Source organism: Salvelinus sp. IW2-2015, linkage group LG32, assembly GCF_002910315.2.
Source record: "Salvelinus sp. IW2-2015 linkage group LG32, ASM291031v2, whole genome shotgun sequence".
Taxonomy (NCBI): domain Eukaryota; kingdom Metazoa; phylum Chordata; class Actinopteri; order Salmoniformes; family Salmonidae; genus Salvelinus; species Salvelinus sp. IW2-2015.
In genome coordinates, this window is record NC_036871.1 from 17,607,011 (window position 1) to 17,632,286 (window position 25,276).

General features: G+C 42.9%; 1 pseudogene; it reads left to right on the forward strand.

Annotated features, from left to right (window-relative positions):
• The window catches only part of LOC111956983 (receptor-type tyrosine-protein phosphatase N2-like), a 142,392-nt pseudogene that overhangs the window by 71,279 nt on the left and 45,837 nt on the right, over nt 1-25,276 (forward strand).

Genomic DNA, 25,276 nt, shown 5'->3' on the forward strand with positions numbered 1-25,276 from the left:
TTAGTGACTAATCATATATGATGAACAGAGAGTAGCAGTAGCGTTAAGAGGGGTTGGTGGGTGGCGGGACACAATGGCCGATAGCCCGGTTAGCCAATGTGTGGGAGCACTAGTTGGTCGGCCCAATTGAGGTAGTATGTACATGAATGTATAGTTAAAGTGACTATGCATATATGATAAACAGAGAGTAGCAGCAGCTTAAAAGAGGGTTGGGGGGCACACATGCAAAAGATTTACTTGTTCAGGAGTCTTATGGCTTGGTTGGTAAAAATGTTGAGAAACCTTTTTGTCCAAGACTTGGCACTCCGGTACTGCTTGCCATGCTGTAGTAGAGAGAACAGTCTCTGACTGGGGTGGCTGGGGTCTTTGACAATTTTTAGGGCAGTCACTGGCTTCATCAATAAGTGCATCAATGACGTCATCCTCACAGTGACCGTGGATTACAGGCAACATCGCACTGAGCTAAAGGGTAGAGCTGCTGCTTTCAAGGAGTGGGACTCTAACCCGGAAGCTTATAAGACATCCCGTTATTCCCTCCGACGAACCCTCAAACCGGCAAAGTGTCAATACAGGACTAAGATTGAATCGTACTACACCGGCTCCGATGATCATCGCATGTGGCAGGGCTTCCAAACTATTACGGACTACAAAGGGGAAGCACAGCCGGGAGCTGCCTAGTGACATGAGCCTACCAGATGAGTTAATGAATTCTATGCGCGCTTCGAGGCTGTCACGCCTGACCTTAGAGATCCTTTTTATGTCTCTTTTTTGGTTTGGTCAGGGTGTGATTTGGGGTGGGCATTCTATGTTTTGTTTTTCTATGATTTTCTATTTCTATGTTTTGGCTGGGTATGGTTCTCAATAAGGAACAGCTGTCTATCGTTGTCTCTGATTGGGAACCATACTTAGGTAGCCCTTTTTCCCACCTGGTTTTGTGGGAAGTTGACTTTGTTTAGGGCACTTTGCCTTTGAGCTTCACGGTTTGTTTTTGTAGTGTTTATTGTTTTGTTTGGCGTCATTTTATTCAATAAAAGAAAATGTACGCTCACCACACTGCACCTTGGTCCTCTCCTTTTAACAGCCGTGACAGAGGCAAGCAACACTGAAGCATGCATGATGAGAGCACCAGCTGTTCCAGACGACTGTGTGATCACGCTTTCCGTAGCCGATGTGAGTAAGTCCTTTAAACAGGTCAACATTCACAAGGCCGCAGGGCCAGACGGATTACAAGAACGTGTACTCCGAGCATGCGCTGACCAACTGGCATGTGTCTTCACTGACATTTTCAACCTGTCCCTGACCGAGTCTGTAATACCAGCATGTTTCAAGCAAACCACCATAGTCCCTGTGCCCAAGAACACGAAGGTAATCTGCCTAAATGACTACCGACCCTCTATTGCACTCCACACTGCGCTTTCCCACCTGGACAAAAGGCACACCTACACTACCGTTAAAATGTTTGGGGTCACTTAGAAATGTCCTTGTTTTTGAAAGAAAAGCTAATTTTCATAAAATTGATCAGAAATACAGTGTAGACATTGTTAATGTTGTAAATAACTATTGTAGCTGGAAACGTGAGACTTTTTATGTAATATCTACATACTGTAGGCGTACAGAGGCCCATTATCAGCAACCATCTGTCACATGTAATGACACTGGAGAGACGAAGCAGGTCCTGGGAGTAAAACATTTAATTATAACGGACATATAACGAGGCAATCACAGCATCAGCAAACAGAAACTAAGACAAAAGACAATCAATGCAGCAGCAGGGAACAGAGCAAGGGAACAGACAAATATAGGGGAGGAAATTAACATGTGATAAGTGAGTCCAGGTGAGTCCAATAACGCTGATGCGAGTGACGAGGGAAGGCATGTGTGAGTGATGGATGGAGGAACGTGTGATGCAGGGTAATCTGGCGCCCTCAAGCGCCAGGGGAAGGGAAGAGCGGGTGCAGACGTGACACCATCAATCATGTGTTCCAATGGCACGTTGTGTTAGCTAATCCAAGTTTATTATTTTAAAAGGCTAATTGATCTTTAGAAAACCCTTTTGCAATCATGTTATCACAGCTGACAACTGTTGTTCTGATTAAAGAAGCAATAAAACTGGCCTTCTTTAGACTAGTTGAGTATCTGGAGCATTAGCATTTGTGGGTTCGATTACAGGCTCAAAATGGCCAGAAACAAAGACCTATCTTCTGAAACTCGTCAGTCTATTCTTGTTCTGAGAAATKAAGGCWATTCCATGCGAGAAATTGCCAAGAAACTGAAGATCTCGTACAACGCTGTCTACTACTCCCTTCACAGAACAGCGCAAACTGKCTCTAACCAGAATAGAAAGAGGAATGGGAGGCCCCGGTGCACAACTGAGCAAGAGGACAATTACATTAGAGTGTCTAGTTTGAGAAACAGATGCTTCACAAGTCCGCAACTGGCAGCTTCATTAAATGGTACCCTCAAAACACCTGTCTCAACGTCAACAGTGAAGAGGCGACTCCGGGATGCTTTTCTTTCAAAAACAAGGACATTTCTAAGTGACCCCAAACTTTTGAACGGTAGTGTACGTGAGAATGCTATTCATTGACTACAGCTCAGTGTTCAACACCATAGTGCCCTCAAGCTCATCACTAAGCTAAGGACCATGGGACTAAACACCYCCCTCTGCAACTGGATCCTGGACATCCTGACGGGCCGCCCCCAGGTGGTATGGGTAGGTAACAACACATCTGCCACGCAGATCCTCAACACGGGGGCTCCTCAGGGGTGTGTGCTCAGCCCGTCATGTACTCCCTGTTCTCCCATGACTGCATGGCCAAGCACGATTCCAACACCATCATTAAAGTTGCCAATGACACAACAGTGGTAGGCCTGATCACCGACAACGCCTATTCCCACTCAGGAGACTGAAAAGATTTGGCATGGTCCCAGATCCTCAAAAAGTTCTACAGCTGCACTATCGAGAGCATTCTGACTGGTTGCATCACCGCCTGGATAGCAACTGCTCGCCTCCGACACAACAAGGTGCAACAGAGGGTAGTAGCTTCCCGCCATCCAGGACCTCTATACCAGGTGGTGTCAGAGGAAGGCCCTACAAATTGGCAAAAGACTACAGCCACCCTAGTCATAGACTATTCTCTCTGCAACCGCACAGCACACCCCCCCCCCCCCCCCATTTTTCTGCTGCTGCTACTCTCTGTTTATTCTCAATGCATAGTCGCTTTACCTCAATTACCTCGACTAACCTCTGTCCCCGCACATTGACTCTGTACTGGTATATACATATATACAGTACCAGTCAAAAGTTTGGAAACACCTACTCATTCAAGTGTTTTTTTTAATTTTTACTATTTAGAATAGAATAATAGTGAAGACATCAAAACTATTAAATAACACATATGGAATCATGTAGTAACAAAAAAAGTGTTAAACAAATCAAAATGTATTTTAGATTCTTCAAAGTAGCCACCCTTTGCCTTGATGACAGCTTTGCACACTCTTGGCATTCTCTCAACCAGCTTCATGATGTAGTCAGTCACCTGGAATGCATTTCAATGATGTGTGCCTTGTTAAAAGTTAATTAGTGGAATTAGTGTTGTATTTGGTGCACGTGACAAATACAATGTATTTAATTTGGTATGCAGTCTATGGCTCACGTCAAGCCGTGCAGCCCGTTCCCCCTACCTGCTGAACAGATCACCATCAACATCACATGATGAAACACGCATAGAAACAAGACAATTGCATATTTAAGTGAGGTTCAAATAGGTTGCTTTTCTTTTTAATTAGAGAGCCAGTAATGTCATGTTGAACAGTAGCAGTCTTGATCATAGTAGAGGAGAATCTAGACTGTTCAATAATGCTGAAAATAAATCATGTTGAGCCTAAACCTGGTTGAGGAATCAAATGAAACCTCTTTATAATGCAAAAGCAGTATTGGGAATGTGCAAGCAATTTTTTTTTACTGTGACAGGATATTACACAGAATGTGTCTACAGAAAACAAATAAAGAGTATTTGTATTTACTGTTTACCATAAAAATTTCAGTCTTAAATAGTCGCCTGTCCCTTCAAATGGCCGGGCAACGCAGTGGTGGCATGGGGCGCCTGCACGTTTGCACGTCACGTCACGTCACGTCAATGATATCATGTCACCGTGTGGGACTGTGGGTCAATTAACCTTGTCGGAGTGGGCGCCCTGATTCTAGTTTGTGACTAGGCAGGCTACTTCCTGGAAGGTCTCCCACTCAGAAGTACGAGATGGGGCGGGGGTAGGTTAACCTCAGGTTCCCCACTGGAAGCCCGAGGTAGGGGGAGCGGGGGAATCTATCAAAAGCGCACCTCTAACTTGTATAGTGCTAATGCAATTAGTCAAACAGTCACACTATGAAATGCTACCAAATAAACCACAATTCATTCATAATCCTGTGAATATATAGTTTAATATAATATAAAACCAGTCTGCACACCACCAAGGTGAATTGGTTTAGTCTTGACTCTTGGTTGACAGTGTTGGTGGAAGGGTAATGTATTGATGCTCGAGTGCCAAATCAAACACAAATTTGTTTCATTTGTCTTTGTTACTTCTTTTTGATATTTATGAGCCTTATTTTTGTATATATTTTTTGATTTATACAGTTTTAAATGTTATGGTTTATTATTTGTTATTCCAAATGTCTGAATAAAAATTACAGTTGGGGGGGTTCACCCAGGGAGTCATACAAGCTAGAACCGCCACTGGGGCAACGGCACACATTTCAGCAAATAAACGTTTCAATAAATGCCATATGTAAATGAATTGTAAGTTTGATTTGTTACGTTAAAGAATTCAATAATGTCTTCCAAAAAATTATGGCAATCATCTGTTTTTATCGCTAGTAAGAAAATGCTAGCCATTGGCTGCTAACAGCTGTTAACTGCTAGCTAACTGTAAGCACAAAAAACAGTCATCAACTTCAGGGTTACAGAACCCCAAAAATGCACAGTCAAAGAGAATAATAATTATTCTGTCAAGGAAACATATATATGTACAGTGGGGAGAACAAAGTATTGGATACACTGCCGATTTTGCAGGTTTTCCTACTTACAAAGCATGTAGAGGTCTGTCATTTTTATCATAGGTACACTTCAACTGTGAGAGACGGAATTTAAAACAAAAATCCAGAAAATCACATTGTATGATTAAGTAATTCATTTGCATTTTATTGCATGACATAAGTATTTGATCACCTACTAACCAGTAAGAATTCCGACTCTCACAGACCTGTTAGTTTTTCTTTAAGAAGCCCTCCTGTTCTCCACTCATTACCTGTATTAACTGCACCTGTTTGAACTCGTACCTGTATAAATGAGAAACCTGTAAAAAACATCTTTACCATGATAAAAATTACAGACCTCTACATGCTTTTGTAAGTAGGAAAACCTGCAAAATCGGCAGTGTATCAAATACTTGTTCTCCCCACTGTATGTGTGTATACATATATATATATATATATTATATATATATATATATATATATATATATATATAATATATATATAGATAATATATATATACACAATAAACATGACACAGTGTGTAAATTATAACACATTAGTGCAGGAAATTAATACATTGATTAAAATGCTGGAAGTGAATGCTGGAATTAAACAGTTAAACAGTTAGCCTGTCTCTAATATGCACCTGTTGTGTTTAATGATTTAAGGAAGTTATACAGTATTTGCATGAACTGATTCATGAGAAAACAGAGAAAACTGAAAGTTTTTGTCTAATTGACATTGTTTATTGTCACGCCCTGACCTTAGTTATCTATGATTTCTTTATTATTTTGGTTAGGTCAGGGTGTGACTAGGGTGGGTATGTTAGTTTTTGTCTTGTCTAGGGTTTTTGTATATCAAGGGGTTTTGTAGGTCTAGGTATATATATGTCTATGGTGGCCTGATATGGTTCCCAATCAGAGGCAGCTGTTTATCGTTGTCTCTGATTGGGGACCATATTTAGGTAGCCATTTTTCCTTGGGTATTTGTGGGTTCTTGTCTATGTGTAGTTGCCTGTCAGCACTCATTTATATAGCTTCACGGTTCGTTTTGTTATTTTTGTTCAGTGTTCATTCTTGTAATAAAGAAGAATGTACGCATACCACGCTGCGCCTTGGTCTCCTCCTTTTGACGGCCGTGACATTTATACTCTTTCTGAGTTATTTCTTCTGTTTTGGCACAGTTAAAGTACTAGTATTACTCCTGTGTGAAATGCTGTGTTGGTACCAGTATAATAGACAATATAATGCTATTTGCGCTTCAAGGTTCCAATGCAACACTTTCCAAGTCTTCTTATGAGAAAGTCGTTTTTTTCTCACCAATGTGTTGACAAGTAGAATTAGAACCAGAAGTGATATGACAACGAGCCCCTGTCCCAGACATATCACTGACCTTTGCTGCAGCAGACAATTTCATTGACTTTATCCCCATATTGCATGTCCAAATGTAATTTAAGTCATGCAAATCAGATTTTCCAGCAGAGAACTGATTTTTGTGAGTTCGGKGATTTCAGGTCTAATAACGGTCTTGTTGTATATCAGAACAGCAACTGTCATTAACAATTTAGTCATAAACATTGGGCTTAATTCAATGAGGTTGAGGTAACCCAACATTCAAGTGTAAACATTGTATAGTTACATTTAGTAAACCATTTGTAACGCAACCATTGTGAATCCAGAAGCAGCCATGGTGCCTGCTGTGATGTGGTGCAGAGTCCATAGCTTTGCATATTGTGATTTGGTACAGCTGTAGTGCATTGGATCTGTGATGGCACATTCCTTCAGACACATGTGCAGGCCATTGGATCCCCCTCTGCCAGGTGCTACCCGTCTTTGTGCCTCCGCCACCACCCCCTTCCCCTTTCAACCCACCACACGCACGCAAACAAATGCAAGCAGGTACTCATAAACACAACACACACACCCAAATGCAAGCAGGTACTCATAAACACAAACACACACACCCAAATGCAAGCACACAAACACACACATACACACACACATACACACTCACACACACASACCCTGCCGTGGCTCCACTGTTGGCAGGAGACCAAGTCATGCATAATGTCTCTGCCAAGGCTGATATGTTCACTCGTTAACTAGTAGATTCACATGCTGCTGACACACACACACACACACACACACACACCACTACACACACACACACACCACACACACACACACACCACACCAACCACCACACCACACACCACACACACACACACACACACACACACACACACACACAGCTTCACCAGAGGCAAGGAGCAGAACAGCTACAGCAGCCAGTTTAGAAACTACTGGCTGGCCTGGTTTTTCCAAACAGTATAGAACACTACTCTGGCTGGGCCTGGTTTTCCAAAACAGTTTAGAACACTACTGCTGGGACTAGTTTCCCAAAACAGTTAGAACACTAACTTGCCTGGGCCATGGCTTTCCCAACAGTTAGAACACTACTGGGCTGGGCCTGGTTTCCAAAATCAGTTAGTTCAGACTACGACTACTGAGGCTGGGCCTGGTTTTCCCAAACAGTTAGAACACTACTGGCTGGGCCTATGGTTTCCCCAAAACAGTTAGAACACTACTGCGTGGGCCTGTTTCCCAAACAGTTAGAACACTACTGGCTGGCCTGGGTTCCCAAAACATGTTTTACAACCTACTGGTGCTGGTCGCATGTGTTTTCCAAACAGTTAGTGAACATACTGCGCTGGCCTGGTTTCCCAAAACAGTTAGAACACTACTGGGCTGGGCCTAGTTTTCCAAAACAGTTAGACACTACTGGCCTGGGCCTGTTTCCACATGCAAGATTAAGTAAAGTTTTCATCGTTAGAACCTTCGTAGGAGTTCAACCTCCGAAGTGTTTCCCAAAACCTTTGTTAGTAAAGTAGCACTTGAAAATGCTAGTTATTTATTGACTGCCTCAGGCCAGCACGAAGGTTCTAACGATGAACTTAAGCTTAACATGCTTTTGGGAAACCAGGCCCAGCCCAGTAGTGTTCTAACTGTTTTTCGATTCCAGTCTGTATCACAACCGGCCGTGGTTGGGAGTTCCATAGGGAGGCGCACAATTGGCCCAGCGTCGTACGGGTTAGAGTTTGCCCGGGGTAGGCCGTCATTGTAAAGAAWAATWWWTTCTTAACTGACTTGCCTAGTTAAATAAAGGTTAAATATTTTTGCCCGTCTGCGTTACTTTATACACAGAAGTTCTAAGCTAAACATATAATCAAACTGTTTATCTGTCTCTCTATGACTACCGAAATACAAAGTTGCCAATGTCTTTGCAATTGAACAAGCAAAGGATAAAAATAGGCTTCAAATGAAACCCGAGGTGATTGCAATAAATAAATATATAAATGAAAGTATTCAGACCACTTGACTTTTTCCACATTTTGTTACTTTACAGCCTTATTTTAAAATTAATTTAAATAGTTTTTCTCACTCATCAATCTACACACAATACCCAATAATGACAAATCAAAAACAGGTTTTTAGAAATGTTCCTAATTTATATAAAAACAAATGTAATAGAACATTTACATAAGTAATTCAGTATTTTGTTGAAGCACCTTTGGTAGCAATTACAGCCTAGATTCTTCTTGGGTATTGCTCTACAAGCTTGGCACACCTGTATTTGGGGAGTTTCTCCCATTCTTCTCTGCAGATCTTCTCAAGCTCTGTCAGGTTGGCTGGGGTGCGTTGTTGTACAGCTATTTCTAGGTCTCTCGAGAGACGTTCGATCGGGTTCAAGTCCGGGCTCTGGCTGGTCCACTCAAGGACATTCAGAGACATGTCCCGAAGCCACTCCTGCGTTGTCTTAGCTGTGTGCTTAGGGTCGTTGTCCTGTTGGAAGGTGAACCTTCGCCCCAGTCTGAGGTCCTGAGCGCTCTGGAACAGGTTTCCATCAAGGATCCCTCTGTACTTTGCTTTGTTTATCTTTGCCTCGATCCTAACTAGTCTCCCAGTCCCTGCTGCTGAAAAACATCCCCACAGCATGATGCTGCCACCACCATGCTTCACCGTAGGGAATCTTGTTTCTCATGGTCTGAGAGMCATTTTGGCGAACTCCAATCGGGCTGTTGTGCCATTTACTGAAGACTGCCTTCTGTCTGGCCACTCTACCATAAATGCCTGATTGGTGGAGYGCTGCAGACATGGTTGTCCTTCTGGAAGGTTCTCCCATCTCAACAGAGGAACTCTAGAGCTCTGTCAGAGTGACCATCGGGTTCTTGGTCACCTCCCGGACCAAGGCCCTTCTCCCCCGATTGCTCAGTTTTTTGATGTGACCTTATATAGACAGATGTGCACCTTTCCAAATCATGTCCAATCAATTGAATTTACCACAGGTGGACTCCAATCAATTTGTAGAAACATCTCAAGGAGGATCAATGGGAACAGGATCCACCTGAGCTCAATTTCGAGTCATAACAAAGGGTCTGAATACTTATGTAAATAAGATATTTGAATACGTTTGCAAAAATTTCTAAAAACCTGTTTTCGCTTTGTCATTATGGGGTATTGTGTGTAGGTTGCTGAGGATTTTTTTAAATATTTAATCCATTTTAGATTTAAGGTTGTAATGTAACAAAATGTGGAAAAAKTCAAGGGGTCTGAATACTTTCAGAAGCACTGTATACAGCAGGGCTATAGGCTACAAATCAATTTCATGTTCAGTCAACTGAGTTCTATTTTTAAGGTATTGTAATTTTTTCCTCAATTTATTTCATGATGTGTAACAACATGTACGCAATGATGTTCCAAATGAATCTGTGAATTAGTGGATTATTATAGGGTAAGCATTAGAATAAGCCGCCTCAAATATTTGCAGCCGTAAGGTGATATCTCTAGGAGCTGATCCATCGTCAGCATTATGGAATAATTTTAATGTTAAGGTAAGATTTGAATGGAGAAAGCTGATCAGAGAGCAGCCCTGCCTTTCTTTCAATTCTGTCAGTATTGAAACAACGCACTTAGTAAACGTTCTTTGTGGCTGCTCACTGCTCAGTGTTTATTAGGATCCCCATTAGATACTGCACATGCAGCAGTTACTCTTTCTGGCATCCACATAAAACGTACAAATACATGACAAAGCACAGAACAGTAATAAACAAGAAAAACGTAAGATATTACCATAAATTAAAAATGTAAATAAAATAAGTTATAAATAGGAAAGACACTAATAGACAACAAAAACACTATTTACACACTATTCATATATTCATATTCTTATATACAGTACAGGTAAATTAGATCAGTGTGGTTCCCTTAAGCAATAAGGCACGAGGGTGTGTGATATATGGCCAGTATACCACGGCTAAGGGCTGTTCTCTGCACGACGCAACGCGGAGTGCCTGGATAAAGCCCTTAGCTGTGGTATATTGGCCAGATACCGCAAACCCCCAAGGTGCCTTATTGCTATTATAAACTGGTTAGCAACGTAATTAGAGCAGTAAAAATACATGTTTTGTCATACCCGTGGTATTCAGTCTGGTATACCACRGCTGTCAGCCAATCAGCATTCAGGGCTCGAAGCACCCAGTTTATGCAGTATATATAATGTATTTATATGTTTTATTTGAAACTAAATGTAATCTCTCTCTTTGTGAAGAAAACCTGAGAAGTTACTCACAATTGCTCATTCTATTATGAAACCTAGTACCCTGGAAGATAGTTTCCACTTTCCCCTTTTAATAATGGATTTCAATGCAGTAATTCTGAGTTGTAATAGACATTTCCTAGGTGAAATTACGCAGCAAAGGTGTAAAGCTATGCTCATAAGGTTGGTTGTTACAGTAATGTTGTAATGCAGTAACTGTCCATTTTTATGTCGTTTACAGTGATATAGCGCCAACATAGCTATTCTAGAGATCACAAGGTGCTGAGAAGACTGCCTAACAACGTGATGAATAAACTCTGCTTTGCAGCCACAGTGTGTAAACTTAGCAACCTTAGCTTATGGATGTATCTGAGTGTTGATACAGCCAGGTCAACTATGGGTCATCTTTGCCTTTTCTGGTTGCGTCCCAATTGGCATTCTACTCCCTACATAGTGCAATCCTTTTGAACTGGGCTTTGGTAAAAAAGTAGTGCATTATAAAATAAATAGGGTGCCATTTGGGAGTTGACTATACTGTAGTTTAGCTCTGCCGGACAAAGATAATTCCAGCAGTCAGTGTCAGTGCTTCCTATTGGCTTGCTGGGTTTGAGTGACACTGCGTTTGATTTGTCATGACAACCAGGACAAATGCTGTTAATGAGGTCACCTTGGGTTCTAGATCAACTGTCTGACTTYTATTTCCCCAAGAAATCACAACCGCCATGGGTGCATCCCAAATGGTACCCTATTCCCTATACACAGTAGTGCACTAGTTTTGACCAGGGCCCATATGGCTATGGTCAAAATKAGTGCACTATGTAGGGAATAGGGTGCCCTTTGGAACGTAGCCTCAGTCATCTAAATGAAAATGTAATGGCTGGATTTCAAGTGCCTACCGCCTGATACGGGGGATTCCTTGAAATAGGAATATAATATTTTCTGTGGTATATTTTGTATTCTTATCTTTTCACTTTTTTCGGTGAGCCTTTTCCTGACTCAGTTCTGAGGGTTAGAACGTGGGTGTGTTCAGTATACACCTCACCCTCCTCTGTCTTCTCTCATGGGTACATCAGTAGGCTGGCTAATACCTTCAATTTGGCTGTGTGTTTGTATGAGAGAGAGAGAGAGAGAGAGAAGACCTCTAGTACAGCTCATTGTCTGAACAAGTAGTACCCACTTGCCGATGGGCAGACGGGAAACAGAGACAGCTCATTTCAACACATACCCACACACAAGCAGCACAACACCACACACAACACACTCACCACCACAACACTACACACACACACACACACACACACACACACACACACACACACACACACACACACACACACACACACACACACACACGGTTCACTCCAGAAGAAACACCAGTGAAGGTGGGGCAGGAGAAGAGAAGAGTGGGGGAGGGGTATCGAGGGCGTCAAATTCTCGTATAGCAGAGGAGAATATTCATGAACATATTCTCATTATGTGGCTGACCTAATGTCAGAGGTGTAGGAGGTAGACAGAAATGCAGCGTCTCCCTGGACCAGTACAGATCTACTAGGATTCAACACAGTGTGGTAAACTGGTTTCTCCTCTCCTCCAGGTGTAGCTAGGCCTTGGATATGTGTTCTAGGGGGTACGGAGCTCTGCTTCTCTCATCCTTTGATACCGTCCTACAGAGTTAGGGAGTTTACACTGAGTAGGCACTGCCTGCCAGCGCTATGCTGCCAGTGACTCACTACACTGCCTAGTGCCTTGGTTTTGTAGTCAGCTAGCGTCTGAAGAGCCAGGCGGGAGTCAGAGCCAGCCAGGTTTGCCCTAGGCTTTCTTTTATTTACAATCTGGACTCCGTGGGCTCCATTCCTTAGGGGAAAACGAAGTGAGCGAGCCAGCGATCTAACCGCTCATACAGGCAGCGTCTGGCCAGTCTCCAGCCTCCCGTACCTCCTGAAGGTATTCATATGGTTTCAGCCATTACAATGTATCTTCTTTTTGGCTGCTGCGTGTGGAAAAAAAAAGTGACAGTCCTCCACTGCTATCTCTTCACCCAGATGTCCCTTGATAGTTCCATCCACCGCCGTGGGATTTGTGTAGACTTTTCAACGGATCACATTGCGTTTTCTTCTTCCTCCAGCTAGTACCGGGTTTGTAATTATGTGCCGCAGGACAGGAGAACTTGTCCTGGGAGGATCGCGTATTGACGTGAAGCCTCTGTTAACACAGATTTACTCATCAGCACCTGTGTCTGTCTGTGGCCCTGGGCTATGGTGATCCAGGTGTGCTCCCCTGCTGTCCTGTCCTCTTAGTGACATCACTGCGGTCTCCAGGTGTCCACTTGAGTGTGTACAGCTGTCCCAGAATGCAGTGTTATTGGCACAGGGAAATGCAGGAAATGTAGAGACCTCGCAGGACGACTGTGCTAAAAGACTAGTGAAATCATCTGGTTGGACTTGACATGCCAAGCATGTGTAACACTGTTGTCAGAGCTCTGAGCAATATGCAAGTTGAATTCATTCCTGCGGTGTTTATTTTCTTACTATTAAGTATTCTATTTTCGAACGTGTGTGCACATATTGATTATTTGACACAAAAGACTGTCATACAGAATGGATTGTTTATAATAAGCAGAAGTCACTGTCTGAAAAACCAAGCACAATTGCCATAATGTGAACAATATGAACAAAACCAGCACAGTCTAAGATATAGCCTTTTAACATTGGGCTTGGAGGCTTCCAGGGCTTGGAAACAATTGAAAGCTCAAGGATTTCCCAGTGTGTCAGCCCCTGTCCTCCCTGCAGCAATAATAGGAGACATTTCCTGTGAGTGTGAATTTTGTGGAAAGGCTCTGACTGTACAGCATGCTCCCCAGTGAGTGCATCTCCTGCAGAGATGGCCTTGACCATGGACCTGTGCCAGAAGGCTTTAAGTCTCCCTGCTGTGCTTCACTAACACACACRCACACGCACACGCACGCAGGTAGGCAGACAGATACACACGTTCATGCATGCACTCCAACACACACACAATGATAAGCTACAGACACATTTGAAAGTACCAGATAACCTTGTGTAGCGTTTTGTCAATTTCTCTGCTTACACCTTCGCATAACATCCGTTAAAAATACAATTATGCTTTTCTCACACTATGAATGAACCATTTTACAGTTTGAACCCTAAATATTTGTCTATCTTTTACTCTAGCCTTTATTGGACCATTGAAATGCATTGGGCTGTCAGAGAGTCTTTTAAAATGCTTGAGTGATCATGCAGCAATAATATTTGAGCGAGCAGGAGCTGGCTAGCTGGCTGCTGCCGGTACTCACTCACTGGGCCCGTCCCAAACGAGGCACTGGTCAAAAGTAGTGCACTATAAAGGGAATTTGGGATGCATCCACTCAATCGGCTGGAGAATTGAGTCAGACATAAAGGTCACCCATCGGAGGTGCTAAGAGGGAGGAGAGAGAGAAAGAGGGGGAGGAGAGAGGGGGGGGGAGAGAGAGAGAGAGGTGTTAAGTGCTGTCAGTCTGTGTGAATTTTCCTGCCAATAAGTGGTTCTCAAATTTTCTCATATCTTCAGTCTGAAGGAAACGGTACTATACTGCGGCTTCAAATGACTTCCTACTGAGTAGTAGGCTATGTTTGCATCCCAAATGGTAGCCTCCCAAATGGTAGCCTATTCCCGTTGGGCCCTAGTCAAAAGTAGCGCACTATATAGGGAATAGGGTGCCATTTGGGATGTATTCTACAGGTAAAGGAAAGGAAACACAAATAACTGAGGGATGCCAAATAGATTGAAAGAAGGTGCTTCTACACAGGTGGTGTGGTTCCTTAAGTTAATGAAGTAATTAACATCCCATCATGCTTAAGGTCTGCAGACTGGACGGCGGTACATTCATGCTACGACCAGCCCATTCCATCTCATCCCAAAGATGCTCTATTGGGTTGAGTTCTGGGRACTGTGCTGGACGCTCAAGTAAACTGAACTCACTGTCATGTTCCAAGTKATGTTTTTCCTTAATTGTCCAGTGTTGGAGATCGCGTGCCCACTGGAGCAGCTTCTTGTTTTCAAATCAAATCAAAGTTTATTTGTCACATGCGCCGAATACAACAGACCGTACAGTGAAATGCTTACTTACAGGCTCTAACCAATAGTGCAAAAAAGGTATTAGGTGAACAATGGGTAAATAAAGAAATAAAACCAACAGTAAAAAGACAGTGAAAAATAACAGTAGTGAGGCTATATACAGTAGTGAGGCTATATACAGTAGCGAGGCTATAAAAGTAGCGAGGCTATAAAAGTAGCGAGGCTACATACAGACACCGGTTAGTCAGGCTGATTGAGGTAGTATGTACATGAAGATATGGTTAAAGTGACTATGCATATATGATGAACAGAGAGTAGCAGTAGCGTAAAAGAGGGGTTGGCGGGTGGCGGGTGGCGGGACACAATGCCGATAGCCGGGTTGGCCAATGTGCGGGAGCACTAGTTGGTCGGCCCAATTGAGGTAGTATGTACATGAATGTATAGTTAAAGTGACTATGCATATATGATAAACAGAGAGTAGCAGCAGCTTAAAAGAGGGGGTGGGGGGGTCACACAATGCAAATAGTCCAGGTAGCCATTTGATTATCTGTTCAGGAGTCTTATGGCTTGGGGGTAAAAACTGTTGAGAAGCCTTTTTGTCCTAGACTGGCACTCCGGTACCGCTTGCCATGCGGTAGTACAGAGAACAGTCTATGACTGGGGTGGCTGGGGTCTTTGACAATTTTTAGGGCCTTCCTCTGACACCGCCTGGTGTAGAGGTCCTGGATGGCAGGCAGCTTAGCCTCAGTGAAGTACTGGGCCGTACGCACTACCGTCTGTAGTGCCTTGCGGTCGGAGGCCGAGCAATTGCCGTTCCAGGCTGTGATGCAACGCAGAACTTGTTGTTACTTGTCAAGGATGTTTCTAGCTGATAGAAGTGGAACCCGGTGTGTTCGTCTGCTGCAATAGCATATCCTTGACAAGGATCAACGAGTTCTGCTTTCCGAGATGTCGTATTGCATACCACTGTTGTACTGTGCCGTTATTTGTTTGTGGCCCGCCCTTTAGCTTGCACGATTCTTGGTATTCTCCTTCGACCTCTCTCATCAATGAGCTGTTTTCGTCCACAGGACTGCCGCAGACTGGATGTTTGTTGTTAGTTGCACAACTCTTAGTAGATCCTAGATACTATCGCGCGTAAAAAGCCCAGGAGGTCGTACATATCTGAGATACAGGATCTGGCGTACCTGCCACCGATGATCATACCACTCTCAAAGTTGCTTCGGTCACTCGTTTTGCCCATGCTAACATTCAGTCGAACAGTAACTGAATGCCTCGATGCCTGACTGCCTGCTTTATATAGCAAACCACGGCCACGTGGCTCATTGTCTGTTGGAGCGATCCATTTTCATGAACAAGGTGGTGTACCTAATAAACTATGTATATCTCCTTCCTCCCAGTGTCCAATTGGCTCAGGCCTGGTTATGTGGGAAGTTGTGTGTTAATGGTTCCTGAAGGACGGGTCTAAGAGTTGGCTGTCTGGGACAAACTCTCCTGATAACACCAAACACCTTGTCTGCATCTCACTATTCCATAGTGCACTACTTTTGACCAGGGCCCATGTGCTCTGGCCAAAAGTAGAGCACATAGTGCACTAAAATAAGGAATAGGGTGCCATTTGGAATGCAGACAAGGTGTTTGGTGTTATCAGGAGACTTTGCTGGGAGTCCCTGTGGTGTTATGTCTACAGCTGCTAGTGTTCTGTACTGGCTAACAGGCTAGACTACTGTCACTGTCACAGCCCACTGATGGGCATGGTTTGTGTTGCTGGTACAGCCAGTATTATAGAAAGCAGTGTCATGGTAAGCAGTGTCATGGTAAGCAGTGTCATGGTAAGCAGTGTTATGGTAAGCAGAAAAGGTAGCTTGACTATTTGACAATGGAGTGCAATGTCTTTATGATTCTGTCTTTGTGAGCGCTGCCTTTTGATTCAGATCCCTGCTGTGGATGGGCTGATACAGTCTGTCCCAGTTTTAGCTGCTTACCTGCTGTCTGTGAATCATCATCGCCTCCACTTATCAAACCGAAATGCTCCCTCTCTCCGTCTCTCCCTCCCTCCCTGCCTCCCTTGCTCCATCCCTCTGACCTAGCCTCCCTTCCTGAACATTTGTGAATCTGCTGTTGAAAGGTGAGGCTGCGATGTCCTAGACTGTGTGACATGTTTGTGCAGTAGCCTCAGTTCATGGGTGTTGTTGTTTACCCTGTGTAGGAGGGTTGTTTGTGTCATAGGTCGCCTCCTATATGGCACCGTATTCCCTATATAGTGCACTACTTTAGACCAGGGTTCTGGTCAAAGTAGTGGACTATATAAGGTATAGGGTGCCATTTGGAAYGCAGACCCATTAAGAGCTTCATCAGATGTTTGTAGACATTCTCATCACTGTTTAGAACCTGCATCTAAATGCAACAGAAACATAACTGCCAATGTGGGGTGGCAACATTCTGTAAAATGTCACCATCCAATACCCAAAGAAAATATTAACAACAAAATAAAGGGTTTGGCGGCACAAAATTGCTCACATTTTTTATTAGCTGCTGTGTTATGAACATCTGTATCGAGTCCAAGCACATCATTACACAACAACAAAAATATGTTCTTAGTTATTTGGAATAACAATAGTTGCAGTAAAGTATGTCAAATGTGACATGAAAATCATTCCAATACCGTTGTAAGCCAGACCCCAATAACAACAGATGCTTTATCGATACCTCTCCCAGTACAACTCTGTACTGTGACCACTATTTCATCCCCCATACAGACATGTGCTGTGATGCTGTGACGAGCTGTACAGCAGTGGAACAGTGGAGAGTGATGATAAATGTTTAGATAGAGATGGTGCTCTGCTTGTTTGCCATTATTCAGCTGGCAGACGGTGCCTGCGTCCCAAATGTAACCCTATTCCCTACATAGTGCACTACTTTTGACCAAAGCTCTATGGCACTATACAGGGAATAGGGTGTCATTTGGCATGTAGACAGTGTGTGATGGAGTACTGCTCTCTCCCCTCCACAGAGAGGTAATGGCTCCTTGCCCCAGCTGGCCTGGGATGCCATTTTACCCCCTGCTTTTAATTTTATGACATATTGCATTGTCTTTGTGATGCTCTAAGTCTTCTCTAATTGCTCATTGCTTCATATTGCAGTTTATATTACTGGAGGCAATAAGGCTAGGGTGTTGGAGATTGGAGAAAAACATCATTTGAAACAGATTAAAGGCTGAAATGTTGATATCAGAAATCAAATTAATGCAAGTGAGACCCCCAAATATAATATCTAATTAAAACATTTAGAAAAATGACTCTGGAATTGGTTTTGACATCTGTATTTGCAATGGGCTGTCATGGAGAGCCGGTTGTTGGGGATGGGGACAGAGTCTTTACACAAAATGAAGGTTCAGGCAGGAAAAATAGAAATACTATAACTTACCATGGTTGTGGGGTTTTTCTCCTCTATCTCGTAATATTGTTTTAAAGTCACAAGAYAGTGATATTGTTACTTGGCTAAAACAACATTTCAGAGATGAAAACACGCTGTGCTCTATTTTAATTTGTTCAGGGATCACTGTTCTCATGATCAGGTAATGTGATTACATCCGTGTAGTGTGTCAGCAAGCGATGGTGTTGTGCCTCCTCGCTCCTCGCCTTTGAAGGATGGCGGTTGTTTTCTTCTCATTACCGCCCTCAAATGTGCTCAGAAACAGTCCCTGGTGCGACACAGCATCCCATTCTGGGCTGTGAACTCATAGACCCAGGCCTTTTCCTTCAGTCAATGGTGAAAAATKGAGCATTTTTTGAATCCCGTCTACTTTGTTCCCCTCAAGGCGCCTCTGATACACTGAGTTAACATGAAGCAGAACTCAGGACATGAAGGCCAGGGTGACAAATGAAACCCCTATGTATTTTTTTAGAAGGAAGAATAAGCAATTTTTCTCCTGGTACCCCCTGTTTCTTATACAACATGTATTGGAAATGTGACATTCAGCATTAGATGGAGCGTACTGACAATGGTATATGTAGAATGGAATGATGTGAATATGGATTTCTTACAGGACATGCAATGAGAATCTGTATAGTTAACTTTTGCTATTTCTATTCAAAATGTGTCATATCGTGTCTCAGACTTACTTCAAAACCTGCAGGTATGCAAACTGTAAACACAATTGACAATTTGCCCTCACCCTTTTTGTAGTTTGTTAGTAGTTTCAAAGATCCGTCCATGCAGGTTGTGATTTGGAATCACTCAGTGTGGTACAAACTAACCTGCTCATTATGGCTGTTGAGTTGCTGAGCTCTAGTTGGGCTGCTGCTCGTTTGGAGAGGAGAAAGGAGAGAGGTGGAGAGGAGATGAGTGGGGAGAAAGGAGAGGAGAAATAAGAGAAGAGAGGAGAAAGTAGAGGGGAGGAGAGGAGAGGAGGGGAGAAAGGAGAGGAGAAAGATGAAAGGAGAGAAGAGGAAAGGAGAGGAGAGAAGAGAAGAGGAGAGGAGAGAAGAGGAAAGGAGAAGAGAGAAGAGGAAAGGAGATGAGAACGAAGAGGAGAGGAGAAAGGAGATGAGAAGAGAGAAGAGGACAGGACAGGAGAAGAGGAAAGGAGAGGAGAAATGAGCAGAGAGAGGAGACAGGAAAAAGGAGAGGAGAGAAGAGGAGAAAGGAGAGGAGAAAAGAGGTGAAAAGAGGTGAAAAGAGGTGAAAAGAGGAGAAAGGAGAGGAGAAAAGAGGAGAAAAGAGGAGAAAAGAGGAGAAAAGAGGAGAAAGGAGAGGAGAAAATAGGAGAAAATAGGAGAAAAGAGAGGAGAAAAGAGAGGAGAAAAGAGAGGAGAAAAGAGGTGAAAGGAGAGGAGAGAGGAGAAAGGAGAGGAGAAAGGAGAGGAGAGGAGATAGGAGAGGAGGCTGGATGTGGGGGAGCCATGCTCCACACTGTGGTGTTGGGATGACAAAAGTATTGTCTAATGAGAGACTGGATGGCTTTAATTAACTCACCCTCACTATGAACATCCTAGCACCAGGAAGAGAAGTCACACTTGTTGCTGTGTTGGATCCCTCCAATGGACCACATGGGGAGTCTTTTCATGTTCATTTGTCTGTTTACTTGTTTGATTGTTTATTTGTTTGATTATTTATTTGTTTGACTGTTTATTTGTTTGATTATTTATTTGTTTGATTGTTTATTGTATGCTCATCAGGCTGTGGTGTGTGGTTGTAGTTAATTGATCTTGTCTGGGTTTTAATGTCCATGTCTTTCATGGGCATATCTTTGTGAATTAAACCTCACTTGCAAAGGCCATACGTTACCACTAGCTGCGCCCTAGTGTCCTCTCTGCGGTGCATTTACTGAACAGTGGTGTAATGGTCATGGAGTTGCAGACTGACTGGTTCAGTGGAAACGGCCAAGTGCTCATCACTAAGTGTGTGTGTAGCCCAGGTGGTGTGCTCTGACAGCATTATTAAGACGTCCTCTTTGACAGGACCGACCACGGCAGACAAGGTGGTCACACTCCCCTTCTCGGGTTCAGAGTTCAGTTCACCAAGGAGGTAGAGAACCTCAATCAAATTACCCATCTGAAGCCGCACAACGTAATTATACGGGACTCTGTATAAATTGGCGAGAGCAAATAATTGCTGTGATTGATTAAAACACTAATTAGATTAACATTATATAGAGTTGAGGGTTTRTGTCGCAAATGGCACCCTATTCCCTACATAGTGCACTACTTTTGACCAGAGCCCTATGGGCACTACWTTTGACCAGAGCCCTATGAGCGCTGGTAAAATGAAGTGCACTATGAAGGGAATAGGGTGCCATTTGAGACGCACTCAAACTCTCCCCAGGTTATTTGCATATCCTTTATCTGCCGGATGTGTCAACAAAGGAGGTGCTTTCACATGGAAAACATAGTGAATTAATTTATGAACAGTTTTTCATAACATTTTGTTCTTCCTGTAAAATGGGTCCTGTCAAATTTCAATTAAACCTCAAAATGATTTCCTCTTAAGGCAGAGGAAGGAAGAKTCAACAGGAGTTTTATAATTCTATTTCGGGGAAGATTTGCCTTAATATTCAACTCTTGCAAAAAGAGATATAACTCAGAGAAGATGCTTATTGCTAGTTCAGTGTACTAGAGGTAAATAAACCTTTAGGTAAATCTACCTGTACTTGTTATCTACTAATCTATTTCTACTCAATCTAATTGGTTAATAACTTGCACTGTTAGATTATATTGAGGAAGAATTTACTGGTAGAAAGACATCTAATAATGTCCTTCATAGTCTTGACCTTGTTTTGTAGACAGTTCCTTTCTAGACAGTAGAGATCTGTCTATGAATTCATCCCAAATTGCTCCCTATTGCCTATATAGTGTACTATAGGCGTCTATCAAAAGTAGTGAACTATTTAGGGAACAGGGTGCCATTTGGAACGCAAGCATGGCCTGTCTGTTTCCTCTGGGAGTGAAGGCCGCTTCTCTTACTGCCACCTCCTCCACACATTCCACTGTAAGAGTGATTGACGCCTCTGTCTCACAAAGGCTGCTGTTTCTCCCCTTCACAGTTCGCCAGAAGGATGCAGTGGAGAAGGAGGCCAAGGTGATCATTCTGGAGGCTGGAATCACAGATGTAAGTTCCCTTCTTTATATGGGTTTGACTCAAATGACACCCTATTCCCTATGTAGTACATTACTTTTGACCAGGGCCCATAGGGCAGGTAGTGCCTCCAATAGGGCCCATAGTCTCTGGTTAACAGTTGTGCAGTATATAGGGAATAGGGTTCCATTTGGAAAGCAGCCATGATCTCAGACTGTGAGATTATTTTTGATAGTTTAAATTGTCCTATGTCATTTATTTGAGTGTTTTCCTCATGGGCTGCTACAGCAAAGCACATTTGTGAAGAAGTACACTTTCCTGAGAGCATAATTAAATATTTTGACAGATTCTGTGTGAAAGAGAAATAGTGACCGTAGAGCAAACGAACTGACAAATTCTTTATTTTCTGTGTTCGGCACWTACAAAGCACCTTTATGCACCAGTTGAAAAAGCACCGTTACCGAGCGTCCATTTTTAGTACCCACTCTGACTGGCTGGCTCTCCTGGGCTCCACTCGTGAACATTACCATTCTCTGCTACCTCTCTATTAAATACGCTGTGGAGTGTCTCTCCTCTCTCTGTTATTGATTCAGCAGTAATTCTGCCTCAATGACTGTGTCACATTCACACCGTCAATCAAAATGGCAGGGATGAGCTCAACGCGTCTGGTGAGAGAGACAGAGAGAGAGAGAGAGATGAGAGCGAGGGAGGAGGGAATTCAATACCTAGCCAGAATGGACCCTATTATCACCAATTGAACTGCTGTTGTGAGAGAGAAGGGCTGTGTCCCAAATGGCACCMTATTCCCAATGTAGTACACTACTTTTGACCAGGCCCATAGGGGTCTGGTAAAAAGTACTGCACTATGTAGGGAATAGGRTACATTTGGGACACAAATAAGGCATATTCAGATAATGTCTGGTGCTGCACTGCTACTGCTGCCCCCATCTCCCACTCCTTGGCCTTGCATTGGTCAGGTAGAGAGTTACTCCATTTCACAATTCTGTTCTGAAATGGATTCTCTCAGAACACTGAGATAGATTGATATCTACTGTGATCAGATAGGGGAGAGTGAGTTAGGTTTTTGCAAAGTGCCCACCTTCAAGATTTTTGAATTCTACATATGTTCTGTTGGACATCTTTTACGCATTATAGATTGTATGAGTCAAAACAGGTGATGGTGGCTAAAGTACCCATTTAATTTAGTAATAACTGAGTTTTAAATAGAACAGAAATACACATCTGTTGTTATAGCTTGCTGTGTTTTTACATTAGCCAACTCGAGCATCGGTTGTATCCAAAAAGGAACCTTTTCCCTACATAGTGCTCTCCTTTGGACCAGAGCCCTATGGGGGCAGTACATAGGAGAATAGGGTACCACTTGGGACACAAACATTGTTGTTTCCACACTTCTTCTACATGGGTCCAATTATGAGTGGAGTGAGATAAGGAGTCTGGGCAGAACTCAGATTATAATTGTCCTGGAGTAGTTTCCACTAATCCCAGTCAGTCCCTTGTGCTGCAACGCTGCTTTGTTCAGCTTGAATTGTTCTCCTTCCAATCTATTCTCAAAACGGTGTTTTAGACAGCCGTGGAAGGAATTAATCAAAGAGAAAACACAGGAGCGTGGTTAGATAGCCCCGCACAGCTATTTTAATTGATTACAACCGTTGTGGCTAGGGCTCTCTCCAGAGAGACTGGTTTGCATCCCAATTGGACTCTATTCCCTAGTAGTGCACAACTTTTGACCAGGGACCTTTATAAAAGAAGTGCACTAAATAGRGAATAGGGTGCCATTTGGGACGAAGCCACTGACGGCACACCTCTGTCCAAAAATAAGGATTAAAGCTGTCTGTTGTGGCTTTAGAACTATAAAGACAATACGGCTGGATGCCTTTATTGTGCGTCTGCCTCCTGATGACATGTTATAATTGTTTTGCTAGTGAGAAACAGACAAACATTGATTGCATTTGAAATAAATAAAAATAAAACAGATTATTTAATGATATGTCTGTTTACATGTCTGTTTACATTTTACATTGATTTCCAATACCTAGATGCCCTATTGGAAACCTTTGGAATATTGGAATATTTCGAATTGTTCATTAATGTGGATGATCGAGACCCATTTCAATGGATCAAGAGACAGTACTTCAGACAACATCTGTTTACAGGCATACAGACATTATCTCAGCTCATTTTCATTACAAAAAGAGCTACAAAAAATTATTGGGACATCAGAGTGATGGAGAGAAAGAATTCTGCATCTATTGTAATAGATATTCAAATGTATCTATGTGAAAATTTAATCAAGAACCTATTGAAGTGCTGGCCCTTTTTATGTTCAAGACACAGCATCCAAATGCGATTTGATATGGTAATGAGGCCCAGGGCGCATCCAAATGGGTCCTGGTCACAAGCAGTGCGTCATAGGGAATAGGGTGCCATTTGGGACACATTCCCACAGTGAGGCCTGTCGGCCAGGGGCATGCTGGGATAGCTCACGAGGTGTTCACCGCATCAGATGCTGCTCCTGGATTGCTGTGCTGCTGTTGCGCATAACTATAAATACAACGGCTGGGTGACTCTCACAGTTCAATACCAAACAGRCTCACATATACTCTCCATCTATCTGTCTCGATCTCTCAATCTCTCCATCTCTCACTTTCTCTGTCTCTCTGTCTCTCTCTCTCATTTCTGTGTCATCACAGTATTTAAGAGCTGTAATGCAAAGAGTTGTACTGTACTTGTCAGCTCGTTCAAAATGATGTGCGCTCATACCATCTTAGCAGGACTCACTGTTGGTAGTGACATATTTGTTTTGGTTCTGTAATGTGTAATGTATTGGTATGTACTCATAGGGTCCATTATTTGTCAACTAAACAACCCTCACAACTCACTATTTCCATTATTGCAAGGGGGAGGGAGGGATGTAGGTAGGTAGGGAGGGATGTAGGTAGGTAGGGAGGGATGTAGGTAGGTAGGGAGGGATGTAGGTAGGTAGGGATGTAGGGAGGGACAAAATTATGTCATGGCTTTAGACGCTTCTGATGGCTATTTACATAATTTGAAGTCAATTGGAGGTGTACCGGTGGATGTTTATCAAGGCCTCCTTCAAACTTGTGAAGATGCTGGAGGAAACAGGTACAAAAGTATCTATATCACAGTAAACAAGTTCTATACAACATAACCTGAAAGGCCGCTCAGCAGGGAAGAAGCTACTGCTCCAAAACCGCCATAAAAAAGCAGACTACGGCTTGCAACTGCACATGGGGACAAAGATGTACTTTTGGAGAAATGTCCTCTGGTCTGATGAAACAAAAATATAACTCTTTGGCCATAATGACCATCATTATGTTTGGAGGAAAAGGGGAAGGCTTGCAAGCCAAAGAACACCATCCCAATCGTAAGCACGGGGTGGCAGCATCATGTTGTGGGGGTGCTTTGCTGCAGGAGGACTGGTGCTCTTCACAAAATAGATGGCATCATGAGGGCAAGGAAAATTATGTGGATATATTGAAGCAACATCTCAAGACATCAGTCAGGAAGTTAAAGTTGGTCGCAAATGGGTCTTCCAAATGGACAATGACCCCAAGCATACTTCCAAAGTTGTGGCAAAATGGCTTAAGGAAAACAAAGTCAAGGTATTGGAGTGGCCATCACAAAGCCTGACCTCAATCCTATAGAAAATTTTGTGGGCAGAACTGAAAAAGTCTGTGCGAGCAAGGAGGCCTACAATCCTGACTCAGTTACACCAGCTCTGTCAGGAGAACATATTTTTAGGAAAGCTTGTGAAGGCTACCCAAAACATTTCACCCAAGTTAAACAATTTATAGGCAATGCTATCCAAATATAATTGAGTGTATGTAAACTTCTGCTGACCCACTGGGAATGTGATGAAGAAATACAAGCTGGAAAAAATCATTCTCTCTACTATTATTCAGACATTTCACTTCTTAAAATAAAGTGGTGATCCTAACTGACCATAGACAGGGA